At 37.8% G+C, this 22,132-nt stretch overlaps 1 long non-coding RNA gene across 3 annotated transcripts; it reads right to left on the minus strand.

Moving 5' to 3' along the window:
- Positions 1 to 1,738: 1,738 nt before the first annotated feature.
- Positions 1,739 to 22,110, minus strand: LOC103677952. 3 transcript variants are annotated; one of them, XR_572576.2, is made up of 5 exons: positions 21,763 to 22,110; positions 20,643 to 21,219; positions 20,282 to 20,351; positions 4,013 to 4,065; positions 1,739 to 2,385 (listed from the first exon to the last, which is right to left on the minus strand). It is a non-coding gene; the product is annotated as an uncharacterized LOC103677952 (long non-coding RNA). The 3 variants fall into 3 exon arrangements; XR_005833402.1 differs by having other exon boundaries at positions 20,643 to 22,110; XR_005833403.1 differs by lacking the exon at positions 20,643 to 21,219 and having other exon boundaries at positions 1,739 to 4,065.
- Positions 22,111 to 22,132: the final 22 nt, after the last annotated feature.

Below are 22,132 nucleotides of genomic sequence, written 5' to 3' on the forward strand. Positions count from 1 at the left end.
TGGGGGGGTTTTTGTTTTTTGAGTGAAAAGGTAAAATCTGTTTAGGGTGTTTGCAGTGTTCACTGGATTTAGCATATATTGAACATACTCAAAAGTAGGTATTAAAGCTTTCAACAGCCCCAATGTAATATAAATTGTAAAGGTATTTGGAAACAGTATTTAAAAGCATGACCACCTCTGCACCCCCAACGCCCCAAAAAGAGTGTTACGAAAGAACTGTAAAAGATCAGAACTGCTGTTCTCTAGAAAGACTAGGAAGATTGTTTCCTTTAGGTTTCCACAGTAATTACAATTTTGCATTCTTTCCTGCTATCCTATAACTATTTGATCCTTTCTTGCCTCATTTTGAACAATTTTTTATGATTTTTAATTCTGGCACACTATGTCTAGTAATTGCTGTTTTACATGGAATTTTAGTTAGATCCCATTGTCCGTTAGCTAACCAAATTGTACACTATTTCTGGATAAAATTTAAAAATTTTTAAGAACCCTCAAAGTTTTCCTGTACTGGGGATGGTTTTATGAAATAATTCATTTTCATTGTGCATACTATTGTGAGCCTCCTGACTCAGTACCTTGTTTGGCATATTAAATTTGAATAGTGTCAAGTAAGACCAAACTACTGGAGTTTCATGCCCTGGTTGCTGAAGAGAATGAAGTTAACCATTATCATTTGCTGACTTCCTAGCTATCCTCAACTGTATAGCTCCTTACTCATTTTTCCACCTGGCTACTTAAAAGCTACCTTCAAAGTGTCTAAAACCTACTTGATTTCTATACAGATGCACACACCCCTTCCTCTTCTTGGCCTAAGTAAATGGAAACATTCCTTTGAGTTGCACTGACCCGAAGCCTCGGCATTAGCCTTGATTTCCCACACTTCACTTCCAAATTGAACAGCAGTCCTTTCAGTTCTTTTAATTTTTGCTTAATCTACGTGTTCCCTGTATTTACTGCTGCCACCGTTGTATAAAGCTCCATCTCCTCTTGGATTATTGCAATAGGCTCCTCAGTGGTCCTCCCTGCGTTTTACTTTGCAGCAGTCTGTCCCACACACAATAATCCAGGATAATCCTTATAAACCCCATCACATCATGTCATCGCTGCACACCTAAACGTTTCCATCTCCTTCAGAGTAAAAGCTGAAATCCTAAGGTGAACTAGAAGCTGTAGACTTTTCCCACCATCTCTGCTTCTCGAGTATACTCTGCTCCACCGCTCTCCAGCTCTCTCAGCTCAGTCACACAGGCGTCTGGTGAGACTTGAACGTGCAGGACTTTTCTCACCTTAAGATGTCTGCCCTTGTTCTTCTCTTTGCCCAGAATTATCTCAGATGCCATATGGCTCCCTCTTCCCTATAAGCGTTCAAATGTCAAACTTTAATTAGAGTGGTTTTTCTCAACTATTCATGAAATACCAACAGCCCTGCCATTGTAGAGTGTGCCATGGCCTATTCACTGTTATCTACCTTGCATGTAATATTTATTGTTTGTTTCTTCTTCAACCCTATCCCAGAATGTAAGCTCTGTTAGAACAGTGATTTTGTCTGTTTTGTTCTACTATATTCCTCTATGACTAGATGACTGCCTGGCACATTGTTAGGTGGCCAAATATTTAAAAGAGGATTATGAGGGGCGCCTGGGTGGCTCAGTCGTTAAGCGTCTGCCTTTGGCTCAGGGCGTGATCCCGGCATTCTGGGATCGAGCCCCACGTCGGTCTCCTCTGCTGGGAGCCTGCTTCTTCCTCTCCCACTCCCCCTGCTGTGTTCCCTCTCTCGCTGGCTGTCTCTGTCAAATAAGTAAATAAAATCTTTAAAAAAAAAATAAAAGAGGATTATGAGCTAAATGGTAGACTTTACCAAAAATATTCCTTGCTCTATTTTTAACGCCAGAAGTACAAAAAACCCACAAAACTATACTATAGAAAAATGCAGTAGTTTTCCCTCGCCCACAGTCTTAGTTACTTGTGGTCAACTGTAGTCCAGAATCAAATCATCCTCCTGTTAAATTGTCAGGTCAGTAGTAGCCTAAGTACCTGACATTTACCTCACTTAATCCCATCATGCAGGTATTTTATCCTCTCCTATCACAAGAAGGGTGAGCACAGTACAATAAGATATTTTGAGAGAAAGACCCATTCATGTAACTTTTCTTATACTCTTACAACTGTATATTGTTAAAATTGTTAAAGTTTCTTTTTGTTAATCTTACTGTACCTAATTTATAAATTAAACTATCACAGGTATGTATGCATAAGAAAATAAATAGTATATAGAGGGTTCAATACTTTCAGCAGTTTGAGGCATCCACTGGAGGTCTTGTAACGTATCCTCCACAGATAAGGGGGACTGATGTAATGAATGGAACCTTCTTTGCTCTCTGACTACTGTAAGAAAAACAGCATCACAGTCAGATGGACAGTTCAGTTTCCACTGGTATGGATGACTATCCTGACCAACGCTCCTGTAAAAAAACCAACTAAAGGTCCTGGGAAAAGCTTTTTTTTTTAATGTGTCTATAACCAGTCAAGAAAGGATATTCATAAGCCAAAAACAAATTGAAGCCAGGAGCCCCAAAAAAGCAGAATATAACCAGAAACCCAACTTTCACCTCAAAAACACTTGAAAAACCAAGTGAACTGTAATTTTTGTGACCCTGGCCAAGCCCAGAATGCACCCAAAGAGCGGTGTCAAGTGAGAGCAGCCCCTCCCTAGTAAGTACAGGGAGGAGTGTGCATATCTTGAACTTTAGTGCTCTGCGGCAGGAGAGTATTTTCTCAGAATCTGTAGTAATAGTTTGGCCTTTTTGAAGATTTGCAGCCCCAAATCTTACTACATAGGTGATCCCAGAAAACTCAAGCAAAAGATTTAATTTTTTTAGAAGATTTAATTTTTTAAAAAGTTCCAAATCAGAGCAGCTAAGTACTGGCAGAAAGAAACACTCTGCAGGGACTCAGTAATAGCTCACAGTTACATATCAGAAAAAAATACATACAAAGGAACATAGCACCATGAGTGGGAGCCATGTGACCTGCAAAAATTTCAGATATTAAAAATACAGGTCATCAGAAATTGGAAAGAAGTAAAACTATATTCACAGATGACATGATATAGAAAGTCCTTCCTAAGGAATAAAAATTTAAAAAATTATTAGACCTAAAAATGGAATTCAGCATAATTGCAGGGTACAAAAAGCACAAAAATCAATTGGCTGTAGTTCTATAACAATGTAGCAATGAACAATCTGAAAATGTAATTTTTAAAAATTCCATTTACAATAACATCAAAAAGAATAAAATGGAAATAGATTTAACCAAGGAAGCATAAAACTTACACACTGAAAACTACAAAACATTTCTGAAAGAAAGGAGTCCTAACATGGAAAGACATCTTGTGTCTGTGGATTAGATTTATTATTGTGAAGATGGCAATGACCCTCAAAGCAGCTACACATTCAGTGCCATCCCTATCAAAATCCTAATGACTGTTTTTGCAGAAATGGAAGATTTTAAAATTCATAGAGAATTGCAAAAGAACACAAAGAACCAAACAATCTTGAAAAAGAAGAACAAAATTTGAGGACTCATACTTCCTGTTTCAAAATATACTGCAAAGTTACAGTAATTAAGAGTATGGTACTAGCATACAGATAAACATATAGACCAGTGAAAAAGAACACAGAATACAAAAATAAACCCATACACATCTGCGGTCAATTGGTTTTCAACAAGGGTGCTAAGATCTTTCAATGTGGAAAGAATAGAACTAATTCAACAATTAGTTCTAGACAACTGGATATTCACATGCCAAAAAAAAAAAAAAATGAATTTGGACCTCTACCTCACATCACATGTAAAAATTAACTCAAAATGAATCAAAGTCCTAAATGTAAGATCTACAGCCATAAAACTCTTGGGAGGAGTAAATTTCATGACTCTGGATTTGGCAATAAATTCTTAGAAATGATACCGAAAGCAAAAGCAATGAAATAAAAAATAGATAAGTTGGACTTACCAATATTGTAAAGTTCTGTATGTCCAAAGGCAGTATCAAAGTGAAAAGACAACCTACAGAATGGGAGAAAATATTTTCAAATCATATACCTGACAAGGGTCTAGTTTGCAGAATATATCAAGAATCTTTCAAACTCAACAAAAAGACAAGTAACCCAATTTAAAAATGGGCAAAGGATTTGAATATTTCTCTGAAAAAGATCTACAAATGGCCAGCAAACATATGAAAAAGATGCTCAACACCATTAGTTATTAGAGAAATGCAAATCAAAACCACAATAAGACACCACTTTGTATCCACTAGGATGGCTATATATATATATATATATATATATATATATATATATATTTTTTTTTTTTTTTTTAATGGAAAATCAGTGTTTGTGAGGATTTGGATAAATTGGAACCATTTTACGTTGCTGGTAGGAACATAAGATGATGTAGCTTCTATGGAAAGCGGGTTGGCATTTCCTTAAAAAGTTAAACACAGAATTACCACATGACCCAGCAATTCCATTCCTAGCTACACACTCCAAATAATGGAAAACAGAAATTCAAACAAATGTTTGTACATGTATGTTCATAGCAGCATTAGAGATAGAAAACATTAAAAAAAAGAATCAACCAGAGATGAATAACTCAATAAATGAAATTTAAAATACACTAGATGGAATAAATAGTGGACTAGAGGAGGAAGAAGAATGAACTAGTGACCTGAAGGAAAGTGTAATGGAAAGCAATCAAGCTGAACATGAGAGAAAAAGAAAAGAAAAGAGAGGGAACTTAGCAATATCATCAAGCCTAATAATATCCATATTACATGGATCCCAGAAGGAGAAGAGAGAGAGAAAAGGGGAAAGAAAAGTTATTTGAAGAAATATTAGCTGAAAACTTACTGAATCTGGGGAAGGAAACAGAATCCAGATCCAGGAGGCACAGAGAGCCCCCCAAAAAATCAACCCAAGGAGGGCCACATCAAGACACATAGTAAATAAATAGCAAAAAGCAATGATAGAGAATTTTATTTTATTCTATTTTTGAGAGAATTTTAAAATCAGCAAGAAAAAAAGAAAATAGTTACATACAAGGGAAACCCTATAAGACTAATAGTGGATTTTTCAGCAGAATTTTGCAGGGCAGAAAAGAGTGATATACAAAGAATTATAAGAGAATATTATGAAAAATTATATGCCAACAAATTGGACAACCTAGGAGAAATGGATAAATTCCTAGAAACACATAACCTACCAAAACGGAAGCAAGAAGAAATAGAAAATTTGAACAGACCGATTACCAGCAATGAAATTGAATCGATAATCAAAAAACTTCTAACAATTGAAAGTACAGGACCAGATGGCTTCATAGTCAAATTCTACCAAACATTGAAAAAAGAGTTAATATCTATTTTTCTCAAACTATTCCAAAAAGTAGAAGAGGAAAGAAAGCAGCCAAATTCATTCTATGAGGCCAGCATTACCCTGACACCAAAACCAGATGAAGATACTACCAAAAAAAAAAAAAAAAAAAAAAAAGTAACCATAGGCCAATATCTCTGATAAACATAGATGCAAAAATCATCAACAAAATCCAATAATACATTTAAAAAAATCATTCACCACAATCAAGTGGGATTTATTCCTGGGATGCAAGGGTGGTTCAATATTTGCAAATCAATCAATGTGATACATTACATCAATAAAAGAAAGGATAAAAACCATATAATCATTTCAGTAGATGCACAAAAAGCATTTGAAAAACTACAACATCCATTTATGCTAAAAATCCTCAACAAGGTTTAAATGGATCATACTTCAACATAATAAAGACCATATATGAAAAACCCACAGCTAACATCATCCTCAATGGTGAAAAACTGAAAGCTTTTCAACTAAGATCATGAACAAGACAAGCATGTCCACTTTTACCACTTTTATTTAATATAGTACTATAAGTCCTAGCCATAGCAGTCAGACAAGCAAAAGGAATACAAGGCATCCCTATTGGAAAGGAAGAAGCAAAACTTTCACTATTTGCAAATGACATGATACTATATATAGAAAACCCTAAAGACTCCACCAAAAAGCTACTAGAACTGATAAATGATTTCAGTAAGGTCATGGGATACAAAAATCAATATGCAGAAATGTGTTGCATTTCTATACACTAATAATGAAGTAGCAGAAAGAGAAATTAAGAAAACAATCCCATTTTAAATCGCACCAAAAATAATAAAGTACCTAGAATAAACTTAATCAAGGAAGTGAAAGACATATACTCTAAAAAATTATAAAACACTGATGAAAGAAATTGAATGGAAAGATAGTCCATGCTCATGGATTGGAAGAACAGATACTTTTAAAATGCCCATACTATCCAAAGCAATCCACAGATTTAATGCAATCCCTATCAAAATAGCAACAACATTTTTCAGAGAACTAAAACAAACAATCCTAAAATTTGTATGGAAACACATATAGTCAAAGCAATCTTGAGAGAGGATGGATAAAAGTGGAGGTATCACAATTCCAGATTTCAAGTTATATTACAAAGCTGTACTAATCAAAACAGTATGGTACTGGCACAAAAGCAGACAAATAGATCAATAGAACAGAATAGAGAGTCCAAAAATAAACCCGCAATTAAATGGTAAATTAATCTTTGACAAAGGAGGCAAGAATATGCAATGGAAAAAGACAGTATCTTCAATAAATGGTGTTGGGAAAACTGGAAAACTGCATGCCAAAGAATGACAATGGACCACTTTCTTACACCATACACAAAAATAAACTCAAAATGGATTAAAGACCTAAATGTGAGTCTGGAAACCATAAAAATCCTAGAAGAGAGCACAGGCAGTAATTTCTCTGATACGGGCCATAGCAACATTTTTCTAGATATGTCTTCTGAGACAAGGGAAAAAAAAAAGACTTTCGGAAACTACATCAAAATTAAAAGCTTCTAGGCCCCTGGGTGGCTTAGTCAGTTAAGGGACCAACTCTTGATTTTGGCTTTGGTCATGATCTCATGGGTCCTGGGACTGAGCCCAACTTCGGGCTCTGCACTCAGCACAGAGTCTGCTTGGAATTCTCTCCCTCTCTCTCCTTTCCCTCTGTCCCTCCCCTGCCCTCTCTCTCCCCCAAATAAATAAAAAAATAAATAAATAAAAAGCTCTACATAGTGAAGGACACAATCAAAACTAAAAGACAACCTACTGAATGGGAGAAAACATTTGCAAATGACATATCTGATAAAGGGTTAGTGTCCAAAATATATAAAGAACTGATACAACTCAACACCAAAAAGCAAATAATTGAATTTAAAAATGAGCAGATGTCATGAACAGACATTTATCCAAAGAAGACATAGATAGATAGATGATAGATGATAGATAGATAGATGATAGATAGATAGATAGATAGATAGATAGATAGATAGATAGATGATAGATAGCCAACAGACACATGAAAAGATGCTCAACATCACTAATCATCAAGAAAATGAAAAGCAACACTACAATGAGATATCACCTCACACCTCTCAGAATGGCTAAAATCAAAAACAAAGAAACAATAATTATTGGCAAGGATGTGGAGAAAAGGGAACCCTGTGCACTGTTGGTAGTAATGCAAACTGGTACAGCCACTGTGGAAGACAGTCTGGAGGTTCTTCAAAAAATTAAAAATAGAGCTACCCTATCACCCTGCAGTTGTGCTACTGGGTATTTACCCAAAGAATATGAAAACATTAATTTGAAAAGATATATGCACCTCTATGTTTATTGCAGCATTATTTACAATAGCCGAAGTATGGAAACAGCCTAAGTGCCCATCAATTGATGAATGGATAAAGAAGTGGTGTATATATACAATGGAACGTTACTCAGTAATAAAAGAGCATGAAATCTTGCCATTTGCAACAACATGGATGGATCTGAAGAGTATAATGCTAGGTGAAATAAGTTAGTCAGAGAAAGAGAAATACCATATTATTTCACTCATATAAGGAATTTAAGAAACAAAACAAAGAAACAACAACCATAAAGAGACAAACCAAAAAGCTGACTCTTTACCATGGAGAGCAAACTGATGGTTCCCAGAGGGGAGGTGGATGGGGGGATGGGTGAAATAGGTGAAGGGGATTAAGAGCACACTTATCATGATGAGTACTGAGTATAGAATCGTTGGATCACTATATTGTATACCTGAAACTAATTTAACACTACATACATTAACTATAGTGGAATGAAAGTTTTTAAAAATAAACATTTGGGGAAACAAACAAATCACATATTGTATGATTCCACTTATATGAATATCCAGAATAGTTAAATCTATAGAGACAAAAACCAGACTGATGTGTGCCAGGGTTGTGGGGGTTAGGGGTGGAGAATGGGGAGTAACTGCTTAATGGCTATGGAGTTTTTCTTGTGAGTAATAAAAATAAATTGGAGGGGCGCCTGGGTGGCTCAGTTGTTGGGCGTCTGCCTTCAGCTCAGGTCATGATCCCAGGCTCCTGGGATCGAGCCCCACATAGGGCTCCCTGCTCAGCAGGAGGCCTGCTTCTCCCTCTGCCACTCCCCCTGCCTGTGTTCCCTCTCTCACTGTCTCTGTCAAATAAATAACATGTTTTAAAAATAAATAAATTGGAACTAGATAGAGGTGACGATGCACAACATTGTAAATGCACTAAATGCTACTGAATTATACATTTTGAAATGGTTTATTTTATGTTATGTGAATTTTACCTCAATTATATATATGTATTATATATAAAGAATAGAGAGTAGCCAAGACTTATGTAATACTTTTTTGGTGCCAATCCCTATTCTGAATTCTTTATATATATTCTTAATTTTCACAGCAAACATATATTCATTATTTATATACCTACATTATTATCAACAAATTTATATACTTATTTACAAACTAATATATTTATATTATCTCTGCTGTATAGATGAGGAAGCTAAGTGACAAAGAAGCTCAATGATTTACCCAAGGTTACTCAGCTAATAACAGATGTTGGGATTTAGGTCCAGGTAATCAAATTCCAGAGCCTTACCTCTTAAACATTATGCCAGAAATAAAAGAAGTTTGAAATACAAAGAGCAAGAGACTATAAAAATGACAAGTCAGATTTGAAAAATAATCGGAAGCAGTATTTTCAGGAAAAAAAATAGAGTAATTGAAATTTCAACTCTTAGAATAGGTATAATACCCAGTACACACAGCTGAAGAAAGAACTAGAGCAGTGGAAAATATGAAGAAATTCTGAATGTAGCACAGAGGGATGTAAAATAAGAAAGAGTCTAAGAAATATAGAAAGAAACATGAGTAAGTCTACTTCTTCTAATTGGAGCCTGAGTTCAATTTATTGCTTCTAGGTTCCAAATGCACTTTTCAACATATAAGCATACCTCATTTTATCGCTTCACAGATATTGTATTTTTTACAAATTGAAGTTTGTGGCAACTTTGCATCGAGCCAGTCTATCAGTTCCATTTTTTCCAACAGCATTTGCTTACTTTGTATCTCTGTGTCACAGTTTGGTAGTTCTTGCAATATTTCAATTTTTTTCATGATTATTATATTTGTTATGGTGATCTGTGATCAGTGATGATGACTTGCTGAAAGCTCAGATCATGGTTATTTTTTAGTAATAAAGTATTTTTAAATTTAGGTATATACATGGCTTTTTTAGACATAACAGTGTTGCACACTTAATAGACTACAGCATACTGTAAACACAACTTTTATACGCACTGGGAAACCGGAAAATTAACCTGACTCACTTTATTGCAATACTAACTTTTTGTGGCGATCTGGAACCGAATCAACAATATCTCTGAGGTATGCCTGTATCCTCTGTGATAAACACCTGAATTCCTTTAAGCATTTCTCCTTTCAGATGAACATAATGTTAAGCTTTCTCAGTAGAGGGTATTGGAGGGATATTGCAGGGGGAAAACAAGGCTCTCTAGCAGTTCCTGGTGTGGATTGGTGGTTGGCTGGTATGGGTCCGAAGACATTCAGTAAATGTCCACAGGCCTAGAACACAATTCATATGTGACTTTGCAGCCTTGGCAAGGTGATAATCTTTTTGCAACCCCCTTGACATGGAAACCAATGTTCCTGAATGGCCTACACACAGCTTGAATGTCATACACCAGAACCCATTTCTACAAGCCTCTGCACAGCCTGTGTGCATCCCACCTGCAGTCCAGGCATCCACATAGGGTTGCCACTCCTTCTGCAAGTAAAATAGATTACCTGCAAAGAAACAATAAGTAGACTGACTCAAGAGCAAAAATGAAAGATTTCTCAATACATCTTGGAAACAGAAGATAGTGGAATATTATCTTCAATGCACTGAGGAAAAATAACTATCACCCTAGAATACTATACCAAGAAAAAGATTTTTCAGGAATAAGGATGAATGACATGGATAAATGTGAAGAACATTATATTGAACAAGAGAAGTAAAAAAACATAGTGTACGATTCCATTTGCATGACATTTAAAGAGAGTCAAAATTAAACTATGGTGATAGAAATCAGAAAGTGGTTACCTGGGATGGGGGGGTTGATTAGGAAGAAGCACAAGGAAACTTCCTAGGATTAAATGTGCTGTATCTTAATGGGAGTAGTGATTACACAAGTACATACATTTGCCAAACTCACTGAACTGTGCACTGTGATGGTTGACTTTTCTGTGTCAGCTTGACTAGGACACAAGATGCCCAGATAACTGGTTAAACATTATTTCTGGGTGTGTCCGTGAAGATGTTTCCAGAAGAGATTAACATTTGAATCAGTAGGCTACGTAAATCAGATTGTCCTCCCTGATGTGACTCAGCATCATCTAATCCACTGAGAGCCTAAACAGAACAAAAAGGCATTGCAAGGGAGAATTTGCTGTCTGCCTGACTACCTAAACTAAAACATGGGTGGGTGTTCTTCTTCCAAGGCTGTTTGAAATACAAACATCCTTTACAAGATAGCCCAGAACAAAAGTACCCAGTGCCTCTGCTCACAAGATGTTCAGAAATATGATATCCATGGAGAATTGTCCCCTGATATTTCAGAACAAATTGGGTATGTAAATCTTTTTCACTGTAAAAGGTATGATATTGAATACAGATCAAAAATTAGCATTCAGATTGAGATGTGCTGTAAGTATAAAATTCACAACAGATTTTGAAACCTTATATTTAAAAAAGAATGTCAAATATCTCAATAATTATACTGCACATGTTAAAATGATATTTTTTATATATTGGTTTTGATAAAAAGTATTAAAGTTAATTTCACCTATTTCCTTTTCCTTTTCCTTTTTTTTTTTTTTAAGGAATCTCTACGCCCCATGTAGGGCTGGAACTCATGACCCAGAGATCAAGAGTTACATGCTCTTCTGACTGAGCCAGCCAGGTGCCCTTCTTTTTACTTTTTAAAAATGGGATTACTAGATATTGTAAAATTACTTATCAGTCATACATTATATTTCCATTGAACAGCTCTGGATGTCTAATTTTTATTGGACAGCTAGAATGATTGAGTAAGCTAATGAATAGAAATTGAGAGAGAAGATTGTCTTTGTTGGAGTTTCCTAGCAAACAGAGATGGAGGCTAAGTTTAATTGTTAATGTTTTTTTTGGGAGGTACAATCCCAGAATAGTGAGAGTGTAGGAAAAGGGAAGTGAGTCAGAGAAAGTAGGAAAGCACCTTTGGGCAGCTGCTGGGAAAGTCTGATTCTAGCTTCTGTGGCATAGTGCTTCATCTGAGATTTAAAGTGATGACAGGAGCCAGAATAACCATGGGACTGATTTAGGGCTGGGTCCTGGGGCTTCTGAGGCCCATGTGGGTTGCATGCTGGGTTGAGTCTATTGGGTTACGGTTATTGTAATTTCCCATTGACAGTTAACACTGGGCATGGAAGTGGTAAGAGATGTTCACTGACGCCCCAAGGTTCCGAACATAATCCTCCCTGCATTCATTAGGCTGTAGCAACTCTAGGTTCACCTGTAATCAGAATTCATTACCCCAGCCAGTACATTAACTCTATTTTTTTAACCTGTTTGTCCAATAGTATGAGGAATCCAAAGTGACTCCAAAATATTAGTCACAACTTCCAGTTGGGTGGAACCCTGTACCTTTCCCAGCCCTGGAATCAAGACTTCTGACCCAACAGAGTCAACAGTTTCAGGAATAGGAAACACAAATTTCATTCGTTGAGTCACTGATAATGATGATGAGAGAGGCAATAGCTACTTCTGCATCTTGGTTCTTATACCTGAGTTTTCTAGTTCTGGAACACACAGCACCATATATCTGCCAGAGATCAGTGTATATACTGCATTCTGAAGGAAAGGGCTCCAACCTTGCAAGATACTGTCCTCTAGCTGACACCTAAGCTGAAATTTCCACTGTTTTGCTGTTTATTTTTTTATTTTTATTTTTTATTTTTTTTTGGATGGCTGCTCCTGGGTGATAGGGTACTTGGTAAACTCAGTGATTCTTAAGTTCATGAGCCCATCTTCACATTTCCTTTGACATTGAGTGGGTCTATTTTCTAAGGCAATGTCATAGGGATACCATTCCAAAAGAAAGAACTCTATAACTTTAGGATGGTGCTATGGAGACACTGCAGTCAGGGAAGGCAGAGCATTTTCAGAACATGTATTAACTCCAGTAAATCAATTTGATGGCTCCAACAAGGAGGAAGGGGTCGAATGTAATCAATCTGCCAATAGGTGCTTGGCTGGTACCATTATCTAGAACTCAGCACCAGTCTCTGCTTCTGGCTGGTTGGGCAACCAGCAAAGGCAGTAAGTACGATCGTCTTTGGTGAGAGAAATCCCATGTTGTTGGGTCTGTGCTTGGCTTTCATCTTTGCTCCTATGCTCACTTTCTTCATGTACTCAATGTCAAGTACTGGAGTGGTGCACAGAGACTGGCTAAAGTCCATAGGACTGGAATTTCTGTGCCCTTGATTTTCAAGACCCTGCTCTGTGGTACATGTTCTCTTGCGAGCATTAATGTGAGATACAACAAAACTGTGTGTGTTGTGCCCACTCCTACAGTGTCCATCCACATATTATCTACCCAGACCTCCATGTCACCCATTTTCCACCCTCATTTCTTTTAGGTTCCCTTTAAAAAAAAGAGAGAGCTTTATTTATTTATTTTAGATAGATAGAGCACAAGCAAGGGGAAGGGCAGAAGACAAGGGAGAGAAGCAGACTCCCTGCTGAGCGTGAAGCTCAACATGGGGCTCCATCTTACAACCCTGAGGTCATGACATGAGCCGAAATCAAGCATTGTGGACACTCAACCAACTGAGCCAACCCAGGCACTCCCATTTTTAAGGCCCCAACCAAACAAGACTTTTGGCTCTGCTCAGATGTTCAATATATAACTGTAGCTCAGGCTACCTCTCCTTTCACATGAAGTGAAAAATCAAACATAGGTCTCACAACTCTGTGTAATGAGAATATTTCCTTTCACCAATGTCATGCAGGGCCATTCCTGAATGGGGCTGTAATGTGGCTGACAGCTATCCTTCCTTTTATGGCTAGTTCCAGTATACATTGCACCAGCCTATATGTGAATCAGGCCTTTGTTAGTTGGTCATAAGGAAGCCCTCATGAGGTCATCAGTGCAGCAGAGATAAGTGACATGGAAGGCTAGACCACCTATTCATGTAGTTTACTTGAGTCCTTTGTGCTTTGCTTGAGTCTGAATATATCACTTCCTACATACAATGGGACATTGATGCTTCTGCCCCAATTTATGACTTGGTTGATTTGATAATCTTCAGTTCATGCTGCATAGGCCTTTAATGTACCATGGTCAGATGTTTGGTCTTTGCTAAGACCCAGTAGCATACTAGGACATATTTTTCAGAGTAGTTCTTTATGGTGAAGTGCACAGCTTTGTTCTAGAATATAAGGATCTGCACCATGACTCTTCTATTGAAGCTTGCCCCAAACTCTATATATCCTCCATGGATAAATCTCCGGCACTATCAGATTTATTGGATCTCATGATGTAAGTGTAATCTTTCAGGCCTGAACATAGGCAATTACAAAGGCTTTACCTGACAGGCCTCGTGGGAGAAAGTCATCCCCTCATACCAGACATGGCATACAGCCAAGTGTTATAATCTCTAAAGAGAGTTGCTGTGAAGGACTGATGTCCCTCTGGCTGTTCATGCTCTTCATGTATTTACATTCTCAGCCTCGGTAACTTCATTCCTAGGTCTCTTTATCTGAGGTCTTGGGCAGAGGTCTTGTTCAACTGACTCTGCTGATATCTCCTTATTGGGCAGCACAAGTGGGAAACCTCAGTAACCAGTAATTTTCTACTCCTAGCCTTTCCTCTCCTCCCTCCCTCTAGGGTCCATAAAGAAGCCAGAGCCTTTTGTTCACGGTTCCCTCAACAGTGAGACAATGCTCACGTTCTCTGCTGATCTGCCTGACCCTTGACTGGTATGCTGTTTTATGGGGGAAATGAAGCGGGCGGGGGGGGGCCTTGGCATCTTCTTTATTTCAGCCTTTGGCTTATACTATCACGGTAAGTGATTAAAGTCTTCACTGTTATTTTCATTTTAGCTCCTTGTTGAAGTTTGCTTGGCTGTTTCAACACCTGGCCGCTCAGCTCTCTCCCAACTCAGCTGAGCTCCTGATCAGGCAGTGTTCAATTTTGTTTGCCTTCTTCAATATTGTCTTAGCTATTCTGGGCCTTTTGCTTGAGAATCAGTTTGTCAAAATCCACAAAATAGCTAGCTGGGATTTTAATTGGGATTCCATTGAATCTATAAATCATGTTGGGAAGAACTGACTTCTTAACAATATTGAGTCTTCTTATCTATGAACATAGAGTATCTCTCCATTTATTTAGTTCTTCTTTGATTGCTTTCATCAGAATTTTGTAGATTTCCATATAGATCTTATAAATTTTTGTTAATTTATATTTATTGTTTCATTTTTGTTGTGTTAATGTAAATAGTGTTGTGTTTTTTATTTCAAATTCCAATTGTTCATAGCTGATAAGTAGGAAAATAATAGATTTTGTATATTAGCCTTGTATCTTGCAACTTTGCTAAAAATTGCATATTAGTCCCAGAGGTTTTTGTTGTTCTTTCAGATTTTCTACATAGACAATCATATCATCTGTAAACAAAGATAGTTTTATATCTTCCTTCGCATTCTGTACACTATTTACTTCCTTTTCTTTCCTTATTGAATTAGCATATGAATTACTATTTTTAAACTTTTTTTTAATGGTTGCCCTAGGGCTTGCAATATATCTTTTACAACTCCAGTGTCAAAGTCCACGTTCAAAACACATCATACTGCTTCATGGGTAGTGCAAGTGCTTTATAATGACACAGTATTCCTAGTTCCTCCCTCCCAGTCTCTTGGGTCATAACTGTCAATCTTTTTACTTATATTCAAGCTATAATCATCAAATACATTGTCACTGTTACTATTTTTTTTTTTTAAGATTTTATTTATTTATTTGACAGAGATAGAGACAGCCAGCGAGAGAGGGAACACAAGCAGGGGGAGTGGGAGAGGAAGAAGCAGGCTCATAGAAGAAGAGCCTGATGTGGGGCTCGATCCCATAACGCCAGGATCACGCCCTGAGCCGAAGGCAGACGCTTAACCGCTGTGCCACCCAGGCGCCCCACTGTTACTATTTTGAATGAACTGTTACTGTTAGATCAATTAATAATAAGAAAAATAAAAGTTTTAATTTTATCTTCACTTATTCCTTCTCTAATGCTCTTCCTTTCTTTATGTAGATCTAAGTTTTTGAACCGATATCATTTGCTCTGATGAACTTCTTTTACATTTCTTGCAAGGCAATTATATTGACAACATATTCCCTCGTTTTCTGTTTGTCTAAGGAAATCTTTATTTCTCCTTCACTTCTGAAGGATAATTTAGCAGGGTACAGGATTCAGTATGGTGATTTTTTTTCCCTCAACACTATACATTTCACTCTACTGTCTTCTTGCTTGCATGGTTTTTGAAAAGAAATTAGATGTAATCTTATTTTTATTCCTCCAAATGTAGGATGTTTTTCCCCCTCTTGCTTTTTTCAAGATTTTTTCTTTATCTTTGGTTTTCTAAAGTTTGAATATGATATGCCTAGTTATATTTCTTTGTTTTGTTTCTGTCATTTATTCTGATTGGTGTTCTCTAAGTTTCCTGGATCTGTAATTCATCCTCTGATATTAATCTGGGGGAGATTCTCAGTCATTATTGCTTCAAATATTGCTTCTGTCCTCCTCCTCGTATTCACACTGTTTGTTTCACCTTTTTAAGTTCTTCCACAGTCCTTGAATATTCTATTCCATTTTTTCCCGCAGTCTTTGTTCTTCACTTTTTGATTTGGGACGTTTCTGTTGACATATCAAGTTCAGAGATTTTCTCCACTACCATCTCCAGTCAATTAATGAGCCCATCTAAGACATTCTTCATTTTTCTACATATTTCTGGTTTCTAGTATTTCTTTTTGAGTCTTCCTTAGAATTTCTTTCTTAGACTCTCTGTGCTTACATTCCCCATTTGTTCTATCATGCTATTTAACCATTAAAACCCTTAGCATATTAATCATAGTCAGTTATTTTAAATTCCTGGCCTGATAATCCTACATCCCTGCCATATCTGAGTCTGGTTCTAGTACTCGCTCTGCCTCTTTAAATTGTGTTTTTTTGCATTGTAATTTTTTGTTGAAAGCCATACATGGTGTGCTGGGTGAAAGGAACTGTGGTAAATAGGCCTTTAGTGATATGATAGGAGGATGTGGGGAGAGGGGAAGCTTTCTTTTTTTTTCTTTCCTTTTTTAAAGGTTTTATTTATTTATTTTAGAGATGGGGGGAGGAGCAGAGGGAGAGAGACAAGCAGAATCCACGCTGAGTGCAGATCCCCTGTGGGACTCGACATGGGGCTCAATCCCATGACCCTGGGCTGAAATCAGGAGTCAGACACTTAACTGACTGAGCCACCCAGGTGCCCCAAGAGAGGGGAAGCTTTCTATGGTCCTATGATTAGGCTTAGTTTTTTAGTGAGCTTATGCCCTGAGCTGTGAACTTCATGAGAGCTTCTCATTTTTTTTCACTTCCTTAGGTGGGCAGGATAGCTAGAGAGGGCTCGAGTTGGTATTTCCCTTCTTCCAGGTTGGTTAGACACTGATAAAACCCTGAAGGGTTAGGGGTTGTTGTTTAAACAGTTTCTCTTGATGACAGGTCTTGTTAAAAAGAACAGAATGGTCTGATGTATTTCAAAATGGTTCCTTTTCCCCTCCTCCTGCTGAANTATCAAGGAATTATTCTCTAATCTTCAGTGTGAGGACTTGGTTGAGCTCCAGAAAGCAAAACTCACAAAAGCATGGGTGACCCCCTAAGATGGGGCCTCTATAGAGTTTTTAATTCTCAGTCTCCAGCAATTCATTGTTTAGAGTTTAGGTTTTCCTACCCTAGTACTGGTTCCTGAGGAGCTTTCTGCTCATGGGTTTCTGCTTTGGTAAGCTGTGATTCTCTGCACCGACCTATCTCTCCAGTTTTGGGGGTAGTTGTTTGCCATCACCTGAGTTCTCTGATGGATCTAAGAAGAGTTAGTGATTTTCAGCTCAGCTTTTTACTTATTTTTAAGATGCAGTGATGACTTTCAAGATCTTTACATGACAAATTATTAACTGGAAGTCTTATCTTTTTGACCCATGGAATTTCTAGAAATACATATTTTAATAGCCTATTTTTATTTTTATTTTTTATTTATTTATTTTTTTATTATATTATGTTAGTCACCATACAGTACATCCCTTGTTTCTGATGTAAAGTTCGATGATTCATTAGTTGCGTATAACACCCAGTGCACCATGCAATACGTGCTCTCCATACTATCCATCACCAGCCTATCCCATTCCCCCACCCCCCTCCCCTCTGAAGCCCTCAGTTTGTAATAGACTATTTTTAGAGCAATTTTAAGTTAACAGCATAATTGAATGAAAAATACAGAGACTTCCCATACATTCTCTGCTCCTACACATACACCCCCACCCCATTATCACATACCCCACTAGAGTGGTACATTTGTTACCACTGATGAACCTACGTTATCACCCAAAGTCTATAGTTGACATTGCAGTTCACTCACGGTGTGGTACATTCTATGGGTTTTGACAAATGTATAGTGATATATATCCACCATTATGGTTATAGAGAGAAGTTTCACTGCCCTAAAAGTCCTTGTGCTCCATATAGTCATCCCTTCCTAACCCCTGGCATCTTTTTACTACTCGTCTTTTTTGCTGTCTCCATAGTTCTACTTTTTCCAGAGTGTCATATAGTTGGAATCATATTTTATATAGCCTTTTCAGATTGGCTTCGACTTTCACTTCGTAATATGCATTTAAGTATCCTCCCTGTCTTCTCATGGCTTGATAGTTCATTTTGTTTGTTTGTTTTGTTTTTTGGTCTTTTTGTTTCATTTTTCAGGTTAATTTATTAGTTTTGAAATGTGACCAAAATAACAAACACCATTTTTGTGTCATAATTTTATATATAATAAGTAGTAATACACTGTTATATGATATCTTAGTTGATCATAAGATTTTTCTGACTCACTTGTCTCCAAAATTATTTTCTTTTTTTTAATGTTCAGTTAGCCAACATATAGTACATCATCAGTTTTTGATGTAGTGTTCAAAAATTCATTAGTTGCATATAACACCCAGTGCTCATAGTTCGTTTCTTTTTAGCGCTGAATAATACTCCATTATCCAAATATACCACAGTTTATTTATCCATTCACTTACTGAAGGAAATCTTGGTTGCTTCCAGGTTTTAACAGTTACAAATAAAACTAAACCACTATAGACATCCACATGCATTTTTTTTTTAAATTTTTTTTTTTTTTACAGAGAGCAAGCATGCACGCATGTACACACAAGCGGTGGGAGCGGGTGGAGGGGCAGAGAAAGAGAGAGAATCTTAAGCAGGCTCCATGCCCAGCCTTGATCTCATGACCCTGAGATAATGACCTGAGCTGAAATGAAGAGCCAGATGCTTAATGGACTGAGTCACCCAGGTGCTCCTGCATATATATATATATTTAGATTTTATTTATTTATTTGACAGAGAGAGAGACAGCCAGCGAGAGAGGGAACACAAGCAGGGGGAGTGGGAGAGGAAGAAGCAGGCTCCCAGCAGAGAAGCCTGATGTGGGGGACCCTGAGCTGAAGGCAGACACTTAACGACTGTGCCACCCAGGTGCCCCACTACTGCATATTTTTATATGGACTTAAGTTTTCAACTCCTTTGGGTAAATATCAAACATTGGGATTGCTGGGTCATAAGGTAAGTGCATATTTAATTCTGTAACAAACCACCAAAGTATCTTCCAAAGTGATCTTACCATTCTGCCTTCACATCAACAATGAATGAGAGTTCCTGTTGCTCCACATCCTTGTCAACATTTGGTGTTGTCAGTGTTTTGGATTTTGGTCATTCTAATAGGTGTGTAGTAGTATCTCGTTGTTTTAATTTGCATTTCCTTGATGATATATGATGTGGAACATCTTTTCATAAGTTTATTTGCATCTGTATATCTTCTTAGGTGACTTGTCTGCTAAGGTCTCTGGTACATTTTTTAGCCAGGTTATTTGTGAACTTATTGTTGAGTTTAACAGTTCTTTGTATAACTTTCTAGGGAGATACTTCTGGCCTATTGTCCCCAGCTTTGATAATTAAGCAGACACTCTGAGTCAATTTTCTTCCCCTCATTATAATTTATGTAATTATCTTATGGGATTGGAACATCCTTTGCCTGGGTATACCTTGGTGTCCTAATTTAATCAGTTTACCGACTTCATATATTTAGAGATGATGGAAGCATTGTCATGTGAGCCAAAAAGCTTCAGTGGTCTTCTGTAGCAGGATGCTGACCCTGCATGTCATTTAACTTCTATAAGCTTTGTCTTTTTAAACGAGGAAACTATCATTTGATCTAAACAATCTGAATTTTGGAAAACATCAAATGAGATGATCAAAATAGAATCCATTTATACAGTTTAAGGGCTTGTGACTATTTTTAAAATTGTGTTTCATATTGTGACACCAAATTACTTAAGTTAAAAATTTTTATGGCTAAAAATAAGATTTATTCTTCCTGGAAATAATGGACAAAAAATTATCCTATAACAAAATGAAAATTCATCATGTTACTTACCTGTGCTAATCCAAACTTTAGGCAGAATACTTACTAGGGGTTTGATTTTCTCAAAGTTCTCTGATTTCAGGGTGAAGCAATCCAAGTCATGCCACGTTTGTGTCCTGGAATGAAAGGAGAAATGATAAGTGAAAAATTCTCATTTTTTTCTTAAAACAGATTCCTTAAACTATTTCTTTTTCTTTCTTTTCTTTTCTTTCTTTTTTTTTTTTAGGATTTTATTTATTTATTTATTTATTTATTTGAGAGAGAGCGAGCAATCGTGTGCATGAGCAGGGGCGGAGGGTGAGAGGGTTGGAGAGGGAGAAGCAGGATCCCCGCTGAGCAGAAGCCAGATTTGGGACTTGATCCCAGAACCCTGAAATCATGACCTGAGCTGAAGGCAGACACTTAACTGAGCCATCCAGGCACCCCGTTAAACTATTTCTTCACAGAAATCCAAATATACTTGCTGGGATGAGTTTTCCTTTGACTTGGCTTAATGGAATCTCTGAGATTTATGAAAAAATTCCTTTGGTACTCTTGCTGTCATGTCTTGTAATTTGTTTTGAACAGACCAGGGCCGACTATTTCATGCATTGAGTTATGGCGTATTATTTGAATTGAGAGCTTTGTTCCTATCAAAAGTAAGAATGCTGCTGAAGTAAGGAAGGTTTTGAGCCATCCAGAGCCTTCTCAATACCAATAGGCTCTACCACAAGGAGACCAAGCCAGAGTTGGAGAATTTTGGTCCTGTCTGCCAGTGTATGACAGGCAGGTCACCTGACCTCTTTGGACTCTGTAAAACCAGAGGCTTGGACTAGATAATCCATAATGTCCCTAAAGCCAAGACGCTAGGCTTGTGAAAAATAATGGTTCTGTAAAAGTAAAATACTGTTCTGTGTCTACAGATTCAGGCAATTCCCGGGTCATTATAAATAGCCAAAACAAAGCTCGGATTTGATGAGGGGAGAACTCTTCACAGGCTTCCTCCTAAATATGGAAACAAGGGAGATAACATCAGCACAGGAATAAATCTATTTTATGCAATGTAAAATTCCGTGTCACCTTCCTAGGATCACTGTTACATCCTATTGCAAAATGGGACTTAAGGAGACCACGTGACAATGAAATCTGAAATAAGCCTGCGCTGTTTCTTGGGTACCGCTGCGCTGTTAGGACAGCCATATACGTTAACTCATTTTATGCTTTTAACAACCTGAAGAAAGTGTACTGTCTACATTTTTCATTCAGGAAACTTTGCATTTCAAGTCTCACTTACTGAGCGGCAGAGGATTTTAAATTTGCCTGCGTATTTAGTGCAAATTTCTGGAATCTCAGGAAGCTTTCTCTATGAGGCTTTTTAAAACAGAGGGTCTTAGTCCACTAACATAAACTAACGTGCCGTTTTTCTCTGGGCCTGGCCCTACGCAGCACGCTGTACACGGACTTTCTCAGCCCTCGAAATGACCCCACGAATTAGGTAATGAGTCACTGTTTTCTCTTTGAAGGGTGGGAGTATGCTCTGAGACCAACCTGTGGAGCTGCAGGAAGGGAGCGTTACCGCCGCCAGGCAGGCCCCCGCAGTGTGGATGAGGGTCTGGGGAATTTGGGGCAGTCGAGGGCGGCGAGTGTTTCGGTGTTTCGGTTCTCTGAAGCAGTTAGGGGCCTCTCTAGCTGTCTTGTCATCCTACCGTCTGTGCTTGAGCTCCCCGAGGCTTTGCGCGCCCCTTTGCCCAGGGATCTGTGCGTCCCCATCGCCCCGCACAGTTCCCGCCTCCTGTTCCGACACCGGAGCCGCAGGACTCAGCGCTGAGAAGCGCCCAGACCGCAGAGGCGCCGGCCCGGGACCGAAGTCTGCCGGTCCCCCAGAGCTCCGCGTTCGCCGCCAGCCCGCCGCCGCGGG

This window comes from Ursus maritimus, unplaced genomic scaffold (genome assembly GCF_017311325.1).
Source record: "Ursus maritimus isolate PB19 unplaced genomic scaffold, ASM1731132v1 scaffold_8, whole genome shotgun sequence".
Lineage (NCBI taxonomy): Eukaryota > Metazoa > Chordata > Mammalia > Carnivora > Ursidae > Ursus > Ursus maritimus.